This window comes from Sapajus apella, unplaced genomic scaffold, assembly GCF_009761245.1.
Source record: "Sapajus apella isolate SASKATOON/1434 unplaced genomic scaffold, GSC_monkey_1.0 scaffold74, whole genome shotgun sequence".
Taxonomy (NCBI): domain Eukaryota; kingdom Metazoa; phylum Chordata; class Mammalia; order Primates; family Cebidae; genus Sapajus; species Sapajus apella.
In genome coordinates, this window is record NW_022437014.1 from 9,942,260 (window position 1) to 9,964,698 (window position 22,439).

The 22,439-nt window shown below is 41.2% G+C and overlaps 1 protein-coding gene across 5 annotated transcripts in view; it reads right to left on the minus strand.

Annotated features, from left to right (window-relative positions):
• The window catches only part of MGA (MAX dimerization protein MGA), a 158,511-nt gene that overhangs the window by 109,425 nt on the left and 26,647 nt on the right, over window positions 1–22,439 (minus strand). The window contains exon 1 of one of the 5 annotated variants that reach the window (XM_032251207.1): window positions 11,179–11,230. The exons of the other annotated variants lie outside the window; for them this stretch is intronic. The gene's annotated coding sequence lies outside the window, so the exon portion shown is untranslated. Of the gene's footprint in view, window positions 1–11,178; window positions 11,231–22,439 lie in introns of those variants that run through there. 5 annotated transcript variants of the gene reach the window in all.

The window sequence follows — 22,439 nt, forward strand, 5'->3', positions numbered from 1 at the left end:
GCGACTGAGCGAGACTCTGTCTCAAAAAAAAAAAAAAAAAAAAAAAAGGCATTAAAACATCTGATCCTAAGGTATGTGAATGACTGGTTAACAACCATGCATCCCCAAAGAGACAGGTTAACCAAGTTAACCCAAATGATCTCTAATTGAGGGATCTGCCAGGACAACTCATGGGGAAGACGGGGAATGGAGATTCTCTTTTGGTACTCTTTCCCTACACCAAGCAAACATATTACTAAATACTTCTAAAAAAAAAACAATGCTGAACTTTCAAGATTCAGTACTAAATATCCCAGTGGGAGAAAAAACCTATCCATAGTTTTTCAAAGTGGAGTCTGCCTAACCTAGAAAGTCAAGAATTCTTGACATCAGGAGATGTCAAGAATCTAAGGATCCTATGAGACCTTGTGTTGTTTTTATATGATATTCTAAAAATACCACCACATGGATTTCAGGGATCCAGTTTGGGTTTACCATCGTGCAGGTACAAAGCAACCACTTGTTTTTCGTTTTTCTTTTTTATTTGCTTCAAGTAACTATTTAAATGGTTACATTCAACTTTTAATGCAGTAGTCTCATACTGAAGTTCTTAGTTGTATACTTCGGATAATGTAAGAAATTTCCTCCTTTAAAAGGCATCCATGTATAACCCAAGGTTTAAAAATGCCAAGCTAACTGCTAAAGTGATGCTCCTAAGTTCCACCTTTTTCAGTTATCATAGCTCAACTTATTGGTCCAGCCTAACACAAAAGTCTTTGCCTTGATTTTCCTAAGCTGAACTTTCAAGGGGATTTTTCTGAAATATTAAGGGAAAAGAAAAAAAAAAAAACTATAGAGAATGCATGCAATTTAACAATCTGGCCTAGAAAGTACACAGTTTTGATCCCAGGTTGTCCTATAAACACACAGGCACATTTACATACACACTTTCCCTAATCAGCAAATATCTGAGTGCCTTCTATACACTGAGGATAGAGCAAAGACTGGCACCTCATGCACTTTTCAGATGTCTACAGCACAAACTTAATTAACAGACTCCACTAAGACAAACCTCCTAATCCAATCTATTCAGATCCAATCCTTTCAGTTCTGACTTCTAAAACATCCTCTCTCAACTGACTAAAAAAAAGACCTCACTCTTCAGATGAAACCACTACCATGAATAAACTCCTGGGCTATGTAGGGCCTCATTTAAAATATCAGTATGATAAAGAACACTCATCAAATAAAGGCTACATACAGACCAAGTTTCAAAAGATGCTTGCTTTTGTTTTTATAAAAGTCCTTCATCCTGGCGTGGCGGCTCATGCCTGTAATCCCAACACTTTGGGAGGCCAAGGTGGACAGATCACTTGAGGTCAAGAGTTCAAGATCAGCTTGGCCAACACAGACATCTCCACTAAAAATAAAAAAATTAGCCAGGGATGGTGGCATGTGCCTGTATTCCCAGCTACTCGGGAGGCTGAGGCATAAGAATTGTTTGAATCCAGGAGGCGGAGGTTGCAGTGAACTGACATCCTACCACTGCACTCCAGCCTAGGTGAAAGAGCAAGATTCTGTCTAAAAAAAAAAAAAGTAAACTAAATAATAAAGTATATGGGAGGATGTACATGGGTTATATGCAAATACTATGCCATTTTATAGAAGAGACTTGAGCATCTGACAATCTGGGTATCCTGGGGGGGTATGCCATTTTATAGAAGAGACTTGAGCATCTGACAATCTGGGTATCCTGGGGGGGAATCTTGGAACCAATCCCCCACAGATACTGAGGGACAACTGTATTACCTAGAAAATCAATAAAAACAGCAGACTCTTAGAACAAATTGGAAAAAATGTTATAATACCATCTGGTAATGGAAGCAACAAGTTGTAATGGAGACTACCATCTGTTACATATTCATCTATAAGGAAAAAAAACAGCAAATATATTAAAGAAAGGACACTTTAGTAACAGTGAATTTGCTTTACTAAATTCTAAAGGGAAAATGTCAGTCAGGCACAGTGGCTCACACCTGTAATCCCAGTACTTTGGCAGGACAAGGTGAGAGGATCATTTGAGCCCAAGAGTTTGAGACCAGCCTGGGTAACATAGTGAGACTCCATATTTATTTTAAAAGATGGCACAGTGGCTCGTGCCTGTAACCCCAGCACTTTGGGAGGCTGAAGCATGAGGACTGATTGTGCTCAGGAGTTTGAGACCAGCCTAAGCAACATAACGACTTCCCATCTTTATTAAAAAAAAAATTTAATTAGCTGGGCATGGTGGCACACACCTGCAGTCCCAGCTCAAGAGGCTGAAGTAGGAAGATAGCTTAAGCCAGGAGTTTGAGCCCACAGTGAGTTATGATGGCACCACTGCACACTGGGTGACAGAGTGAGACCCTGTCTCAAAAAAATAATAACAAAGGAAAAATGTCAGAAAACAATAAAACAGTTGAAGTTCAGAAAGACAGATTCAGAAGGATTATGAATCAAAAAATAATAGGTCTAAAAGAAACACAGTGAAAGTTTTAAACATAATATTAACCCCTTAGAAGAATCATCTTATCTAGGAAAGCTTTAGGAAGAACAAGTTTATCTAACTAAGCCAAGGGCTGCACAGAGATTTAAAATACACGACAAGGGTATAAAAACAGAAACTAGAGTTATTAGCCAGAGAAGAGGGGATAGATCAAGTAAACTGCAAAGCTGGAATTAGGCAAAAATCAAGACACCTATGAGAAAAAAATATACTGGAAAATTTTTTGTAAATGCATATGAAAGCAGCCATCCTTACTTTACATGAAAGGCAATACTGCCTCACAGAAAAGAGCTATGGTGGTCATCATAGGAATTCCCCAATTATTGGACATCACAGACCAGCAAAATATCCCAAAAAAGTATTTAGAGGACCATCGTAAGGTGAACAAAATTTATCTTACAAAACATCCATCATCGGCTGGGCACAGTGGCTCATGCCTATAATCCCTTTGAGAGGCCAAGGGCGGGTGGATCACCTGAGGTATGGAGTTCGAGACCAGCCTGACCAACATGGAGAAACCCTGTATCTACTAAAAATACAAAATCAACCGGGCATGGTGCCACATGCCTGTAATCCCAGCTACTCGAGAGGCTAAAGCAAAAGAATCACTTGAACCAGGAGGCGGAGGTTGCAGTGAGCTGAGATTGTGCCACCGCACTCCAGCCTGGGCAACAATAGCGAAACTCCATCTCAAAAAAAAAAAAAAAAAAAAATCCATCATCTATTATTACTATATTTTTTTAAAAAAAAAAAAAAAAAAGATCGCTTTAAGATTAAAAACCACTAGAAAGAACATCTCATAATAGTCTTATTTTTAATACATTTAGATAGACAAAAAATTCACTACATTGGTCCTTTTGCTGTGATATATCACTGAAAATCTCTTTACAGACAGGTATTTATTTATTTATTTATTTATTTATTTATTTGCTTGCTAGCTGGCTTGCTTGCCTGCAGAGACAGGGGTTCACTATGTTGGCCAGGCTAGTCTCGAACTCCTGACCTCGTGATCTGCCCACCTCAGCCTCCCAAAGTGCTGGGATTACAGGCGTGAGCCACTGCACCCAGCCTAAGAGAACAGGTATTTAGAAATGACTGATCGGCCATACAGGAGCCTCCCTAGATAGCTAAGATTTGGTGTTCATAGAAAAAAAACAATATACAACAGGACTGGGATTGGGTATAAGTCACTTGGCCAAGAAGTCAAGAGTCAGCTTCTCATCAGTAACAATACAGAAGAGGATGCTGGCCAAGAGACATCTCAGTCAAGACCAAAGGACAGCCACAAGATTTGGAAACTACTTTGGGAATTGGGGTGGGGGAAACATGAAAAACAGAAAAGTCTTTACTCTGGGGCAAGATCCTGCAACTTTGGTAACAGTACAGAGCAGTGTAGTAAAACCAAGGTCAGACAGTGAACCACCTACCCAATTACCACATACCTAGGAAAAACTGTGGAGCACATGATGGCAAAGGAAGAGGCAGGTTAAGTTACACTTAGTTTATACTAGGCTTCAAACATATCACATATATGAGGAAAAAAAGTGGGGGAAACTTGTTTTATTTGAAAAGTGAACCAAATGGAATTTTTTTTTTTTAAGAGATGGGGTCTCACTCTGTCACCCAGGCTAGAATACAGTGGTGTGATCATGACTTAATGCAGCTTCAACCTCCTGGGCTCATGTGATGTTCCTTTCTCAGCCTCCTGAATAGCTGAAATTACAGGCCATATCACCATGCCTGACTAATTTTTTTTTGTTTAATGTAGAGATAGGATCTTGCTATGTCAGATTTTACATATTCCTTCAAAATAAACACTGTAAAAATATTTTATAATCTTGACCTTTACTAAAATTGTTAGCTGTGATGTAACCACTGGAGGGCAGGGGAACACCTGGGTTTTTTTTTTGTTTTTTTTTTTTTGGTGGGTTCTTTTGTTTTTTGTTTTTTTGAGACGAAGTCTCGCTCTGTCGCCCAGGCTGGAGCACAATGGCACAATCTCGGCTCACTGCAACCTCTGCCTCCCAGGTTCAAGCAGTTCTCCTGCCTCAGCCTCCTGAGTAGCTGGGATTACAGGTGGCAGCACCATGCCCAGCTAATTTTTTTGTATATTTAGTAGAGAAGGGATTTCACCATCTTGGTCAGGTGATCCTGCCTCAGGGGATCCACCCGCCTCAGCCTCCCAAAGTGCTGGGATTACAGGTATGAGCCACTGCGCCCAGCTACACCTGTTTTAAAAAGAGGAAAAGGCTGTATGGAAATAGAGAACATGAAGATTATTCAAGCAACTTGAATGCAGTACAAATTATACGTATACAGATTACAAATTGTAGAGATTACAAATTGTAGAGGCAATATTTTTCATCTCATGATTACTTCCACTCTACATTCTTGGGGTTATCTATTGTTATTAGCATAAGTAAATAAGGCTACAATGAGTTAAATATTTATTAAGCATCAACTATGTGCTAAGCCCTAAAACTGGGGAAAATGAATAAATAAAAACAATTCCCCTCAAAAAGCTCAAGCTCTGATTGAAAAGACAGAATAATCATATTGCAAAACTGTAGTTGGTAGTGTGGAAAAAGCCTCTGGGAATACTAAAGGAACATACAAAACCTACAAAGCGTATAAAGTCCCAGCCTCCAGAACTGTGAGACAAATAAACTTCTATTGTTTATAAACTGCGTACTCTGTGGTGTCCTGTTATAGCAGCAGAAAATGGACTAAGACCACATGAAAATAACTTAGGTTACTTGGAAATGGGCTTGGACAGTTAAAAAATATTCATCCTACCTGGAGTTAGTATCAGAATAAAAGAAGGAAAAAAAAAAGAAAAATATTCATCTAATCTCCAAGTCCATGATGCTCATGACGTACATTTACTCTTTTGAATATTTAGATCCCTACTCTGCACTACCAAATATTTATAAGAGATATGCAAAAGAAAAATTATAGGGCCAGGTACAGTGGCTCACACCTGTAATCTCAGCACTTTCGGAGGCTCCAACGGGCAGATCACTTGAGGTCAGGAGTTTGAGACCAGCCTGGCCAACACAGTGAAACCCAGTCTCTACTAAAAATACAAACATTAGACAGGCATGGTGGCGCACACCTGTAATTCCATCTACTCAGGAGGCTGAGGCACATGAATTGTTTAAACCAGGGAGGCGGAGGTTTCAGTGAGCCAAGATCACACCACTGCACTCCAGCTGGGTGACGGAGTGAGACTCTTGTCTCAAAAAACAATTAAAATTAAGAACTATAGAAGCACAGTGGTAGCAGGAACTGTCACTGAGGTATCAAGTAAGGCTTAGTGCTAAAGAATATCTAGAAGTTGACAAAGCAGACAAGGGAAGGAAGGGCATTCTAAGAAGGGGCAGCTTATGCAAAGGCACATGACAAAAAAGAGCAGAGTTAATATTTCTCAAGTCAAACATTTACTGAGTATTTACCATGTACATATCCTCGAACACAGAGACATGATTCCTGCCCTCAAAAGCTTACAATCAATGATCAGACATTATCAGATAACCAATACTCAATGATGACAGCAAAGAATAAAGAAAGCTACTGACTCTCTGCCTGGGGTGTAATGGAAGCACAAACAAAAAGCAACTAAATTATACTGAGGGATCACAGAATAGAATAATTTCCATAGGAAGTAAAGAATTACTTTTGGTTACTAGTTAAGGTGGTGTGGAAGGCTGGATGCAATGGCTCACTCCTGTAATCCCAGCACTTGGGGAGGCTGAGGCAGGCAAATCACCTGAGGTCAGGAGTTCAGGACCAGCCTGGCCAACATGGTAAAACCCTGTCTCTACTAAAAATACAAAAATTAGCTGGGTGAGGCGGCAGGTGCCTGTAATCCTAGCTACTCAGGAGGCTGAGGCAGGAGACTCACTTGAACCCGGAGGCAGAGGTTGCAGTGAGCTAAGATTGCGCCATTGCACTCCAGCCTGGCCGACAGAGCGAGACTCAATCTCGATAAATAAACAAACAAACAAACAAACAAGATAGTATAGAAGATGACAAGACTAGAACCCAGTAAGATTTTTCTCCATATTCATCTACATATCCTCCTCTCCTTTCCTTCTACATCAAATCAATTATCAAATCTTCCTGTTCATTCTACATCACTGACCTTCCTGACCATGATACTCTATAAAAACACCACTTACTGTTCTTCCTAGAACTTACCACAGGTCTATTTTTTATATTTATTTGTATAATTGTCTTCTCTCTCCTGCTCATCCCATCCCTATAAACTACAGACTGACTATATGTCCTTTTTTTTTTTTTTTTTTTTTTTTGAGATGGAGTCTCACTCTGTCACCCAGGCTGGATTGCAGTGGTTGATCTCAGTTCACTGCAACCTCTGCCACCTGGGTTCAAGTGATTCCCCTGCCTCAGCCTCTCAAGCAGCTGGGATTACAGGCTCCTGCCACCATGCCCGGCTAATTTTTGTATTTTTAGTAGAGACGGGGTTTCACCATCTTGGCCAGGCTGGTCTACAACTCCTGTCCTTGTGATCCACCCACTTCAGCTTCCCAAGTGCTGGGATTACAGGTGTGAGCCACCGCGACCAGCCTATATGTCCTTTTTAACCTCTACACTGTACCCTCAGATCGTATCAATGGTACATGGCACACAGAAGCACTCAATTAAAACATTTTGAACCCAAACACTTCATTCCACCTCCAATGCACCAACCTAGTCCAAACCACCAGCAGCTCTTACTCAGACTACTGCAACAGACTTTTCTTTTCTTTTCTCTCTCTAGGCTCTCTCATTCTGGCTCTCCTCTAATCTATTCTTCACACAGTATCAAGGGACCCTTTCTAAACATAAATCAGTTCATGCCATTTCTGCCATTTTTAACCTTCCATTAGCTTCCCATTTGATTTAGAATAAAATCTAACCTCTTTAGTACGGATACAGATCTCTGCGTTCAAATCATTCTCCCCATAACACATCATACTCCAGGCACAATGACCTTCTATTCTCAAATGCTCCAAACACTTTCTCCCAGAAGGGCTCTTGCACTGCCTTTTTATTTGCCTGAAATGCTTTGCTTCCAGTCCCTACAAACCTTCACCTGGGTAACAGCTATTCATTCTACCAGTTTGTCTAAATGTCAGTCCCTTCCTTAGCAATGCTATCCCCACTCCCTAATTTAAATTCTCTCTCAAAGTACCCTGTTCTATCCCTTCATGGTACTTATCAAAATGTATAATTATTTACTTATGATTATTCAGTGTCTCCTCCATGAATAAAAGCTAACATACATACAGTATTTGCCGTACTCATCGTACTCATCTAATCCTAATAACCAGTAAAGCAGGCTGATGATGAAACTGAAAGGTTAAGTTAAAGGTTAAGAGAAAGGTTAAGTAATTTGTTCAAGGTCACAAAGCAGTAAGGAGTCAAAATTTGAACCTAGATACTCTGGCTCCAAAGTTCACATTTTTAATCACTATGCTATAGAGTAAGCTTTGAAAGAACTGAATAACCAAGTCTATTTTGTGCATCACTGCATATTCAGGTCTGGTGCTGGATATGAAGCATTCATATATTTGCAGAATAAATTTTTTAGTAAATAATTAAAAAGCAAATAATTACATTTAGAGGCATTAGGGAGAGGAATAACAATAAAATTGGTTAGACGCAATGATTATACTGTCAATTTTGGACAAACTGAATTAAAGGCAGCTCAGGAACATCTTAAACAATATCTGCGTAATTAGAATCCCACAAGGAATCCATGGACGGGCTGAAAGCAGTCCAGGAACACCCTAGAACAGTATCCAAAATTTAGTATGCTGTGTACTTTTCTGGGGAGAGAGATATACCTTAATCACATTCTTAAGGGAGTAGGTAATCCCCTAAACATTTAGAAACCATCGATCTAAGTGATAATGTTCAGTAAGCATTGGAGATTAAGAAAAAAAAAAAAAAGGTGAACCTTAGCTAAACACAAAGATGTGGAAGTAACTAAAGCCAGGAGTTTGAAAAAGTCTGCCCAAAAATGTAGAGTTAAATATTTCAGACGGTTATGGTCAGGATAGACATTCGCAGGACAACTGGTGAAAAAAGAATCTAGGAAAAAGGAAGAGAAGAGTAGTCACAGAAATAAGAGATAAATACGTGAGAGTAGTATTACAGAAGCTAAGCAGGGAGAATGTCTTAAAGAACAAGGAAGCATCAAGGCCTCATAACCAAGGAGTCAAGGATTTAAAAACAGAAAAATGTATTCCAGGAACTACAGAGTTTCATAAGTGGAGTAGTACAATAGAATATTCACATATGCAAGGCGAGGAAGTAAATGAGTATCAGCGTCTAGTGCTCTGGACAGAGAATCATACTGAAGAAAATCAATGTATTTCAAACTATAAAAGTGGATGCAGTTGGGCTGGGCGAGGTGGCTCATGCCTGTAACCCCAGCACTTTGGGAGGCCAAGGCAGGCAGATCACCTGAGGTCAGGAGTTTGAGACCAGTCTGACCAACATGGAGAAACTGTCTCTACTAAAATAAAAATAAAAAAAATACAAAATTGGCCGGGCGTGGTAGTGCATGACTGTAATCCCAGCTACTCAGGAGGCTGAGGCAGGAGAATCGCTTGAACCCGGGAGGTAGAGGTTGCCGTGAGCCGAGACCACGCCATTGTACTCCAGACTGGACAACAAGAGTGAAATTCAATCTCAAAAAAAAAAAAAAAGAAAGAAAGTAAGTGCAATTATTCAGGTGTAGCACATAGGTGGAGCTCTGATCTGGAATCTACAAACGAGCTTGCAAGCGGATGTCCTGTGAAACTCCTAAAATTATAAACAGAAGTTTGTATAAGATACAACAAGCAATTTTTAACAAAGGGCCAATAAATTTTATCAAATTTTCCAAGGGGTATATCACCCAACAAAAGGTAAAGAACCACAGAAGCTGAATAAGAAGAGAGAGCCACACTAAAAATAGCACTGGAGAACATCAATATATAAAAGAAACCTGAAGCTTATCCAATGGAAATAACAAATCTGAAGAAGTTGTACATGGAAGAAAGCCAGTCTGCATGGATTCCAGACACTTCTTACTTGATATCATGTATGCTATATAAATATTTCTTTAACTTTTCTAACTGTGACTCAGTGAAAAATACATTGCTAACCAATGTACACATACAGGTTACTGAAATAATTTTCCAGTAACCTGGAATCACACAAATATAGATCCTCATCAACTTGCAGTGGGGTACTATCTCAATTAATCCATCAAAATTGAAAATACCATTAAGTCAAAAATGCATTTTTTTTTTTTTGAGACGGAGTCTCACTCTGTTGCCCAGGCTGTAGTGCAGTGGTTCGATCTCAGCTCCCTGAAACCTCTGCCTCCTGGATTCAAGCAATTCTCCCTTCGGTGGCTCACGCCTGTAATCCCAGTGCTTTGGGAGGCCTACATGGGCAGATCACTTGAGGCCAGAAATTAGAGACCAACCTGACTAACATGGCAAAGCCCCCTCTCTACTAAAAATACAAAAATTAGCCAGGCATGTTATCCCAGCTACTGGGAAACCTGAGGCATGAGAATCACTTGAACTTGGGAGGCGGAAGTTGCAGTAAACCGAGATCATGCCATCGCACTCCAGCCTGGGTGATGGAATGAGACTCCATCTCAAAAAAAAAAAAAAAAAAAAAAAAAAAAGAAAAAAATTAATAATAAATATTAATAAACAAAATAAAGTGGAATATTTCTTTACAGGTAAATTTCACCAAAACAAAAACTACAAATTAGGATGCAACCAAAGTAAGGTTCTGAATATCATCTCTATTAACCAAGCAAGGAAAGTCACTTAGCAAGGGTAAGTTAACTAAATCATGTCTGACTACAGCTGCCAAACAATTGTATCCAGAGAAAATAAACTTCTTGTTTATTTTCTGAAGCAATTATTGAGCTTAGCAGAGAGAAAACTTTATTGCAATTTTTTTTTTTTTTTGGAGACAAAGTTTCGCTCTGTTGCCCAGGCTGAAGTGCACTGGCACAATCTCAACTCACTGCAACCTCCGCCTCCCAGGTTCAAGCGATTGTCCTGCCTCAGCCTCCTTAGTAGCTGGGATTACAGGCACCTACCATCACGCCCAGCTAACTTTTGTATTTTTGGTAGAGACAGGGTTTTACCATGTTGGTCAGGCTGGTCTTGAACTCCTGACCTCGTGATCCACCTGCATCAGCCATCCAGCGGTAGGATTACAGGTATGAGCCACTGCGCCCAGCCTTATTGCAATTTTTTAAACTCAGGGTGAGCTGGAATTTTTCTGAATGAGACCACCCTCACCCACTATTAATTGAACACTAAATGGCTTTGGAAATTAGCATTTCTGACAGACTTCAGCATGTGTCTCTATGAATTCAACCTAGTCAAATAGCAAAACAGTGATTATATGCAGAACTTATGCTGCAACAAAGTCATTTCAATTAAAACCAACATTGCTTGAACCACAAGTAATGTCAAAGTGCATACATCGCCTTTGCTGTCAACGGTTAAAACAATATGAGAGAAGTTCATTCCCATACGAAGTTGCAGTGAATATAGCTTCCAAGTTTAGCATTTTACAGTTCCAGCAGCATTTTTCAGAACTTGATGCAAATGAAAAGGGAATTTCTCCATTTCAAAATCTACTTGTGCAATTGAGGAGCTTCCACCTAGCCTTAAATTTAAAGTAATTACTCTTTGATTAATGTTTTAAAAATCAGAAGAATCTAACAGAATTCTTTTCCTTTCTTTTTTTTTTTTTTTTTTTTTTTTTGGGGACCAAGTCTCACTCTGTTGCCCAGGCTGGAGTGTAGGGGCACAATCTTAGCTCACTGCAACCTCCACCTCCCAGGTTCAAGACATTCTCCTTGCTCAGACTCCGGATTAGCTGGGATTATAGGCATATACCACCATGCCTAGCTAATTTTTGTATTTTTAGTAAAGAGACGGTTTTGCCACGTTGGCCAGGCTGGTCGAGAGCTCCACCCAAGTGATCTGTGCATCGGCCTCCCTAAGGGCTGAGATTACAGGCGTGAGCCACCACACCAGCCCTAACACAATTCTTAAAATGCCTTCCAAGAGATTAACAGACTCAATTAGAAACACATGCTTGTGAACACGTGTATCAGTAACTGGCAGGACTGGTCTGTGAAAAGTGACATTTTCTTTCTTTTTTTTTTTTTTTTGAGACAGAGTCTCGCCCTGTTACCCAGGCTGGAGTGCAGTGGCGCCATCTCAGCTCACTGCAACCTCCACCTCCCGTGTTCAAGCCATTCTCCTGCCTCAGCCTCCCGAGCAGCTGGGACTACAGGCACGCGCCACCACACCTAACAAAGTTTCATATTTTTAGTAGAGACAGGGTTTCACCATATTGGCCAGGCTGGTCTTGAACTCCTGACCTCGTGATCCACCCGCCTCGGCCTCCCAAAGTGCTGTGATTACAGGCATGAGCCACTGCGCCCGGCCTAAAAAATGACATTTTCAAAGATTATATGAAACTTCATACAGATAATAATAGATGAACATTTGCAACTGATTGAGGCTAGGCAACATTTACTTTGAACCTTAATTAATCAAATTGTTATCCTGCCCAAAAAAGAATTCCATTTTTTTTTCTTCTTTTCTTTTTAGGAGTTCCATTCTTCCCATTTGCAGACATGTATTACCAAAATGAAAAAGTACTAAAAAATTAAATTTTCTATCTTCATCAATACAAAATTTGTGGAAATTTGGGTTTTCTTTTAATATGTGTACCTAGATAATATGCTATTTTGCCTCTTGAACCACTAAGCCTAAAATATTTACGATGTGGCCCTCTATAGAAAAAACTTGCAAACACCTGGGTTAAAGTATGATCTCTAACTGATTACTTATACAACAATGGACATTAGTTAACTTCTCTAGGTCTTTCTTTCCACATTTATAAAATAAGGGAGACTGAAGACAACCTCTATGACGTATATGCCAACTTTAATATTCCACAAATGACACACATTTTATCTTCACTTGAATGGTAATATGTTTTCTTCTTTTTTTGAGACAGAGTCTGCTCAGGCTGGCTGGAGGGCAATGGTGCAGTCTTGGCTCACTGCAACCTTCACCTCCCTGCAACCTCTGCCTCCCAGGTTTCAAGTGATTCTCGTGCCTCGGCCTCCCAAATAGCTGGAATTACAGGTGCATGACCACCACCCCTGGCTAATATTTAGTATTTTTAATAGAGACAGAGTTTCACCATGTTGACCAGGCTGGTCTTGAACTCCTGGACTCAAGTGATCTTCCAACCTCGACCTCCCAAAGTGCCGGTATTACAAGTGTGAGCCACTGCCTCCAGCCTTCTTCTTTTATTTTTTTTTGCACTGATGGAGTCTTGCTACATTGCTCAGGCTGGTCTCAAACTACTGACTTCAAGCAGTCCTCTCACCTCTGCCTCTCAAAGTGTTGAGATTACATGCATAATCCATCCACTCACTGTATCTGGCCTGTATAGTTAATACTTTGAATGGGATGTTAGGACAGTATATAAAGTATGAAGAAATATCTTATTATGTAAAATATGAAGAAGTACTTTATTAATTTCATAAAAGATGAAAAAAATGGAATTGGGACAACTGGATGCAAATACAGAAGAATTATGTTGGTTCAGCAAAACATTAACTCAAAGACATAAAAGAATTATGTTGGACCATCTATCTCAAACTATATTCAAAACTGAACTCAAACCATATCAAAGACCTAAATGTAAGTACTGAAATTACAAAACTTTTAGGGAAAAAAAAAGGGAGAGTCATTTACAACCTTGGATTTAGCAATGATTTCTTAAGTATGACACAAAAAGCATAGGTAACAGATGATAAAAAAAGATAAACTGGACGTCATCAAATTAAAACCTTTTGTATATTATTCACTATTAAGATAGTGAAAAGGCAATGTATAGAAAAGGAGAAATAATTTGCAAACCATCTATCTGATAATGGACTAGTATTCAGAATATAAAAAGAACTCCTACAACAACAAAATCACTTTAAAAATTAGAGACAGGCACCACGGCGCTCACACCCGTAATCCCAGAACTTTGCAAGGCCGAAGCAGGAAGTTGGCTTGAGCACAGTTCAAGACCAGCATCAGCAACACAGCAAGACCTTGTCTCTACAAAACATAAAAAATAATCAGCCAGGTGTGGTGGCACACGCCGTAGTTGGAAGGCTGAGGTAAGAGATCACTTGAGCCTGACAGGATGAGGCTGCAGTGAGCCCTGATCATGTCACTGCATTCCAGCCTGGGCAACAGAGCAGGACCCTGTCTCAAAAAAAAAAAAAAAAATAGGCCGGGTGCAGTGGCTCATGCCTATAATCCAAGCACTTTGCGAAGCTGAGGCAGGTGGACCACCTGAGGTCAGTACTTTGAGACCAGGTTGGCCAACATGCAGAAACTTTGTCTCTATTAAAAATACAAAAGAAAAATGGCCAGGCACAGTGGCTCACACCTGTAATCCCAGCACTTTGGGAGGCTGAGGCAGGCAGATCATGAGGTTAAGAGACTGAAACCATCCCGGCTAATATGGAGAAACCCGGTCTCTACTAAAAATACAAAAATTAGCTGGCATGGTGGCATGCACCTGTAGTGTCAACTACTCAGGAAGCTGAGGCAGGAGAATTGTTTGAACTTGGGAAGCCAAGTTCACACCATGGCACTCCAGCCTGGGCAACAAGAGCAAAACTCCGTCTCAAAAAAAAAAAAAAAAAAATTAATTTAATTTAATTTAAATTTAAAATGGGCTAAGGACTTGAAAGACATTTCTCCAACAAAGATATACAAATTACTAATAAAAGCACATGAATCGAAGCTCAATGTCATTAATCATTAGGGAAATGCAAATCAAAACCAAATGAGATGCCATTTGACATCCTCTAAGGGGGCTATAATCGAAAAGAAAATTAAGTGTTGGCTGGGCCCTGGCACAGTGGCTCCCACCTGTAATGCCAGCTCTTTGAGAGGTTGAGGCAGGAGGATTGCCTAAGCCCACGAATTCAGTTGGAGACCAGCCTAGGCAACATAATGGGACTCCATCTCTACAAAAAGCACAAAAATTAGCTAGGTGTGGTGGAGTGCACCTGTAGATCCAGCTACTTGGGAGGTTGGGATGGGAGGATTGCTTGAGCCCCAGAGGTCAAGACCACAGTAAGATGTGATTGCACCATTGGATGCCAGTCTGAGCAACAGAGCGAGACCAGCCTCAAAACAAAACAGAACAAAAAAAGTGTTACTTGGAACAATTTTTGTTGGTGGAAATAAAAAACAGTGCAGGTGCTCTGGAAAACACTGGCAGTTCCTCAAAAAGTTAAGCATAGAGATACCATATGACCCAGTAATTCCACTATTAAGCATATACCAAAGAAAAATAAAAACATGCATTTACGCAAAAAAGGTGCACTAATGTTCACAATAGCATAATTCATAGTAGCCAAAAAATGAAAACAACCCAAATGTTCATCAACTGAAGAATGGATAAACAAAATATGCTATATTGACACAATGAAATATTATTTAGCCATGAAAAAGAAGTATGGATACATGCTACAACATGTACGAACCCTGAAAACACGCCAAAAACACAAGGATTACAAAGGACCTCATTTTGTATGATTCCATTTATATGAAATGTTCCAAACTAGATGAATCCATACAGATACAAAGTAGACTGGTGGTCATTTAGGGGTGGGAAGATTGGGAGAGAAACAGGGAATGACTGCTTGTGTGTATAGGGTTGCTTTCTGGGATGCTGAAATATTCTAAAATGTTGGTGACAGATGTGCTACTGTGAATCTACTAAAAACCACTGAATTATATACTTTAAATGGGTAAATTTTATAGTATATTAATTTTATCTCAAAACTTTAAAAACTAAGAGGAGGCTGGGCACAGTAGCTCAGCCTGTAATCCTAGCACTTTGGGAGGCCAAGGTGGGCAGATCATGAGGTCAGGAGTTCGAGACCAGCCTGACTAACATACCCTGTCTCTACTAAAAATACAAAAATTAGCTGGACATGGTCATGTGCACCTGTAATCCTAGCTACTAGGGAGGCTGAGGCAGGAGAATAGCTTAAGCTGGGAGGCAGAGGTTGCAGTGAGCTGAGATCGCACCATTGGACTTCAGCCTGGGAGAGAGAGGGAGACTCCATCTTAAAATTTAAAAAATAAATAAATAAATAAATAAATAAGAGGAAATACTTACAAATAACTGTTACACACTAATGTCACAAAACTAAGGTTTAAATGATGTACAATCTTATCTCAATAAGAAATTGTATCACTTTCTGGACTCGACAACTCATTTGTAAATTCTCAGCAACTTTAAGGTTAGTGAGAACTCTAAGACAAACAATGAACACCAAGTTGCACCTCAACTCCCTAGCTTAGCATGTAAGGGCCTTACTACTCTGGACCTAGCTTTCCTTCTCCCTGCTGCTGTATAATGAACTACTCTGTATTTCCTAAATATGCCCCCCAGGTTTTTTATCTGAACTTTTGTATTTATAATTACACTGCTTTAGTATCTTCTCTCTGCCTTCCAAGTCCATAAATTCGCCAGCATCATTCTCCCTAATCTCCTCCTATTGAAATAATCCTCAATCTTAAAGTCAAGTATTTTCATGAAGCCTGCCTTGATGTCCTTGTTGTGTAAACACTGGCCTTCGTCTAAACCATCAAAGGATTTTGTCACTCTCGGTGCACAGTAGTCTAGCTCTCATCATCTTTGACAGATTGGTCAGCACACTTACAGTCATTTCTCTCAAGGCAAAAGCTCTATCAACAATGCCTTTCAGATTAAGGAGTCTCTTATTTCACCGTCAACCCATATCTCCACATAGAAACTACATGCTCCTGATTCCTGTGTGTAACTATCACATAGGGGGATGCACCTGATCCAAAGGTTCTATAAATTGACCATCAGCTTGTGAAGAAAGAGTGCTATGAGAGTTTAATCAAAAAGGAATGACAAACAGATTCTCTGTCTTAAAGGTAAAAATGTACTCTCTCATTCTCTCTCAGCTGCATGGTAAGTGGGAGGAAAGACTCATGGAGCTGGAAGCAAGAATAGAAACTAGAACATTACCAGAGAAGGGGCCATAAAATAGTATGGCCATACAAGAGAGGAAACTGTAAGACAATGAAAAACATACCAAAAAAAAGAGTGAAGTCAGAAATTGGATGGGACAAGCATAGTATAACAAGGGGGGAGCTGGGTGCAATGGCTCACTCCTGTAATCCCAGCACTTAGAGAGGCCGAGGTGGGTGGATCACAAGGTCAGGAGTTCAAGACCAGCCTGGCCAAGATGGTGAAACCCCATCCCTACTAAAAATACAAAAATTAGCTGGGCATGATGGTGGGTGCCTGTAATTCTAGATACTTGGGAGGCTGAGGCAGAGAACTGCTTGAACCTGGGAGACAGAGGCTGCAGTGAGCTGAGATCACCCCACTGCACTCTAGCCTGGGCAATAGAGTGAGATTCCATCTCAAAAAAAAAAAAAAAAAACAAGAGAAGGAAGAAGAGAAAACATTATGATCCCCATCCAGGAAGAGAATGACAAATTCTCATGCTGAAATGGCTGAGATGTCAGAATCACTTGAGACCAGGAGTTCAAGTCCAGCCTGGGCAACACAGTGAGGCCCCCATCAAAAAAACGTCAGGTATGGTGGCTCATGCCTGTAATCCCAGCACTTTGGGAGACCAAGGTGGGCGGATTACTTGATCCCAGGAGTTTCAAGATCAGCCTGGGCAACAAGGCAAAACTCCATCTGTACAATAAATACAACAACAAAAACCTACCCAGGTATGGTGGCATGCACCTGTAGTCTCAGCTAATAAGGAGGCTGAGATAAGAGAACTGCTCAAACCCAGAAGGCAGAGGTTGCAGTGAGCCAAGGTCACACCACTGCACTCTAGCCTGGGCAACAGAGAGAGACCCTACCTCAAAAAAAAAAAAAAAATGATAGCTTGAGCCCAGGAGCTCAAGACAATTAAGACACCTAGGAAACATAGCAAGACCCCTATCTACAAAAAAATTTTTTTTAATTAATTGAGTGTGGTGGTACGTGCCTGTGGTACCAGCTATTCAGGAAGCTGAGGCAGGAGGATCTCCAGAGCCCAGGAGTTAGAGGCTACAGTGAGCTATGATCATGCCACTGCACTCCAGCCTGGGTGACAGAGCAAGAATATCTCAAGAAAAAAAAAAAAAGTTAGCATATTTTAAAATTAAAAATTAAAATTAACCCATATCTGGCCAGGCCCAGTGGCTCACACCTATAAATCCCAGCACTTTGGGAGGCCAAGGCAGGTGGACCACCTGAGGTCAGGAGTTCGAGACCAGCCTGGCCAACATGGCGAAATCCCATCTCTACTAAAAATACAAAAATTAGCCGGGCATGGTGGCAGGCGCCTGTAATCTCGGCTACTCGGGAGGCTGAGGCAGGAGAATTGCTTGAACCAGGAGGTGGAGGTTGCGGTGAGCCAAGATCACACTATTTGCACTCCAGCCTGGGTAACAAGAGTGAAACTCCGTCTCAAAAAAAAAAAAGCTGGGAGGTGGAGGTTATAGTGAGCCAAGATTGTGGCATTGCACTCCAGCCTGGGTGACAAAGTGAGACTCTATCTCAAAAAAAGAAAAAATTGTAACCTGTATTCTAATATCCTAATAGGTATTCATTTCTGTTTCCTTCTAGCATATATCCACAAGCCATTCAATTTTATTTTATTTTATTTTTTATTTATTTTTTTTTTTGAGACGGAGTTTCACTCTTGTTACCCAGGCTGGAGTGCAATGGCGTGATCTCGGCTCACCGCAACCTCCGCCTCCTGGGTTCAGGCAATTCTCCTGCCTCAACCTCCTCAGTAGCTGGGATTACAGGCACGCGCCACCACACCCAGCTAATGTTTTGTATTTTTAGTAGAGACGGGGTTTCACCATGTTGACCAGGATGGTCTCGATCTCTTGACCTCGTGATCCACCCGCCTCGGCCTCCCAAAGTGCTGGGATTACAGGCTTGAGCCACCGCGCCCGGCCAAGCCATTCAATTTTAAACTGATAATCACTCTATTCTAAAATGATCCCTGTCACCACAATCCCCTCAACCTGAGCTTTATAGCCCCTCTATAGGCATCACAGGAGTCCTTGGACACAATCAGTTTTTCACCACATTCCTCCTGGGAGCCTTTACCTAACAAGTGATTTCAACTCTGCTTATTCAACCCCTCACCGAGAATATGGTCTTTGCTGCCTTTGACACTAACTTTATAAAAAACATTTACCACCTCTATAACATCAAGTCATATAATATTTGGATCTTTAAACCAGTTTCAGTACCAAAACAACTTGCAAAGCTCAGACAATTGAGTCAATCGATAACTTCCAACATGCCCTCTGATCTCTATGATCCCAGGTCACCAAAGGCAAAGGCAATTATGATACGAATCATGATCTATCTTACTAATCTGTAGGTCCTCAACCCTGGTTTTTTCCAAACTGTCACTGCCCAAATCTTTACACTATGCCCAAGAAAATACTCACTGTTGTCATACCAACTCCCAGGCTTCCTCAAATCTTTCTGAACAATGGTCCTTCCACTTATTTACCTTGATTTAAACCTGGCTGTCTCCCTCAAGTATTTTCTCACATTTCTCTCTTTACTACAACCTTTACCCCCACAGAGCCAGAAATAATTGTCACTGTCTTGTCTTTCTACCAAACCTTCTAGATCATGATCACCTTCCTTTATGGCTTCACTTTTGAGATATACAGTTTTATCTTGTTATCTATGAGGACTGGTTCCAGGACCCCCTGCAGATAACAAAATCTATGGATGCTCAAATCCCTGATACAAAATACCACAGGCCAGGCATGGTGGCTCACACTTGTAATCCCAGCACTTTGGGAGGCCGAGGCAGGTGGATTACTTGAGGTCAGGAGTTCGAAACCAGCCTGGCCAAAATGGTGAAAACCCATCTCTACTGAAAATACAAAAATTAGACTACATGTAGTGGCTCACGCCTATAATCCCAGCACCATGGGACGCTGAGTTGGGCAGCCCACTTGAGGTCAGGAGTTCAAGACCAGCCTGGCCAACATGGTGAAACCCTGTCTCTACTAAAAATACAAAACAAAAAAAGCCAGAAATCACCTCAACCCAGGAGGCAGAAGTTGCAGTAAGCTGAGATCGCACTACTGCACTCCAGCCTGGGCAACAGAGCAAGGCTCCATCTCAAAAAATGATAATAATAATGATAATAACTGGCCAGGTGTGGTGGCGGGTGCCTATAATCCCAGCTGTTCGGGAGGCTGCAGCTCAAGAACTGCTTGAACCCAGGAGGTGGAGGCTGCAGTGAGCTGAGATTGCACCACTGCCCTCCAGCCTGGGTAACAGAGTGGAACTCTTGACTCAAGAATAAAATAGCACAGTATTTGCATATAACCTATGCACATCCTCCCATACACTTTAAATCATCTCTTGATTACTTATAATACCTAATACAATGTAAACGCCATACAAATAGTGGTTATACTGTATTTTTTGTTTGGTCGGTTGGTTTTTTTTGAGACAAAGTCTTACTTTGTCACCCAGGCTGCAATGCAGTGGCGTGATCTTGGCTCAATGCAACCTCTGCCTCCTGGGTTTAAGCAATTCTCCTGTCTCAACCTCTCAAATAGCTGGGATTACAGGCGCACACCATCATACCCAGATAATTTTTCTATTTAGTAGAGATGGGGTTTCACCATATTGGTCCGGCTGGTCTTGAACTCCTGACCTTAGGTTATCCACCCACCGCAGCCTTCCAAAGTGTTGGGATTATGGGTGTGAGCCACAGCGCCCAGCCTTATTTTTTTTTTAATTGTCATATTATTTTTTATTTTTCCCAACTACTTCTAATCCATGGTTGGTTGAATCTGCAGGTGCAGAACCATGAACAGGGCCAACTGTGTCCTTTCATCACCTAGCATCTTCTAATTAATTCCTTAGATACATGTTTTCATTCGTTAAAAACCTGGGAACCTCGGGGCAAGCGCGATGGCTCATGCCTGTAACTTCAGCACTTTGGGAGGCCAAGGCAGGCGGATCACAAGTTCAGGAGATGGAAACCATCCTGGCCAACATAGTGAAACCCCATCTCTACTAAAAATACAAAAATTAGCTGGGCATGGTAGCGTGTACCTGTAGTCCCAGCTACTTGGGAAGCTAAGGCAGGAGAATCGCTTGAACCCGGGAGGCGGAGGTTGCAGTGAGCCAATATGGAGCCATGACACTTAACCTGGCAACAGAGTGAGACTGTGTCTCAAAAAAAAAAAAAAATCAAAACCAAAAAACCTAGGAACCTAGCTCACAGCCTTCTCTACTAAATCTATCACAATCTTAGAACACTTCAACACCCATGAAGACAACCCAACCAACTACTGTACATTAGAATTCATGAATGTTTTTAGTTCCAATGATCTTTTGCTCAATTCCTTTTTTTTTTTTTTGAGATGGAGTCTCCCTCTGTCGTCCAAAATGGAGCAATCTTGGCTCACTGCAACCTCCGCCTCCCTGGTTCAAGAGATTCTCCTGCCTCACCCTTCCAAATACCTGGAATTACAGGCACCTGCCACTATGCCCAAGCTAATTTTTGTATTTTTAGTAGAGAGGGGTTTCACTATGTTGGCCAGGCTGGTCTCGAACTCATGACCTCTGGTGATCTGCCTGCCTCAGCCTCCCAAAGTGCTGGGATTACAGATGTGAGCTACCATGACCAGCAATCTTCAGCACAATTCTGTTTCATGCACCTGGTCTTCACTTCTTTATCCCTGGATCTTGTCGTCATTTGAAACTGTCCCCTGCCTTGATTACTCAAGCACCTCACAAAAATCTTACTCTGACCACACCTGTTCCTTGACCTATACTCCCTCTGATTTCCCACAACCCAGATCCAATGATTAGATATCTAAGTCTCTTAGGGTACAACTTCAGGTCACTTGCACTCCTTTCTGTTTTTTCTTTCTTTCTTTCTTTCTTTTTTTTTTGAGACAGAGTCTCACTCTGTCACCCAGGCTAGAGTTCAGTGGCACAATCTCAGCTCACTGCAACCTCCACCTCCATGGTTCAAGGAATTCTTCTGCCTCAGCCTCCCAAGTAGCTGGGACTACTGGCACAAGCAACCATGCCCGGCTAATTTTTGTATTTTTAGTAGAGACAGGGTTTCACCATATTGCCCAAGGTGGTCTCAAACTCCTGACCTCATGATCCACCCACTTCGGCCTCCCAAAGTACTGGGATTACAGGCATGAGCCACCACACCCAGCCTATTTTATTTTATTTTTATTTTTTCTAATAGAGACAGGATCTCACTCTGTTGCCCAGGATAGAGTAAAGTGGCACCATCATAGTTCAATGCAACCTCCAACTCCTCCTGAGCTCAAGCAATCTTCACACCTCAGCTTCTGGAGCAGCTAGGACAGGGGTGCGTGCCACATATCCTGGCTCATTTTTTAATTTTTTGTAGAGACAGGGTCTTGCTATGCTGCCCAGTCTAGTCTCAAACTCCTGGGCACAGTGGCTCCCGCCTGCAATCCCAACACTTTGGGAAGCTGAGGTGGGCGAATTTTTTTGAGGCCAGGAGTTCAAGACCAGCCTGGCCAACATGGTGAAACTCCTTCTCTACTAAAAATACCAAAATTAGTCAGGTGTGATGGCACACGCCTGTAATCCCAGCTACTAGTGAGGCTGAGGCATGTGAACTGCTTGAACCCAGGAAGTGGAGGCTGCGATGAGCCAAGATCACATCACAACATCCCAGCCTGGGCAACAGAGCAAGATTCTGACTCAAAATTAAAAAAAAAAAAAAAAAAAAAAAAAAGGCCGGGCG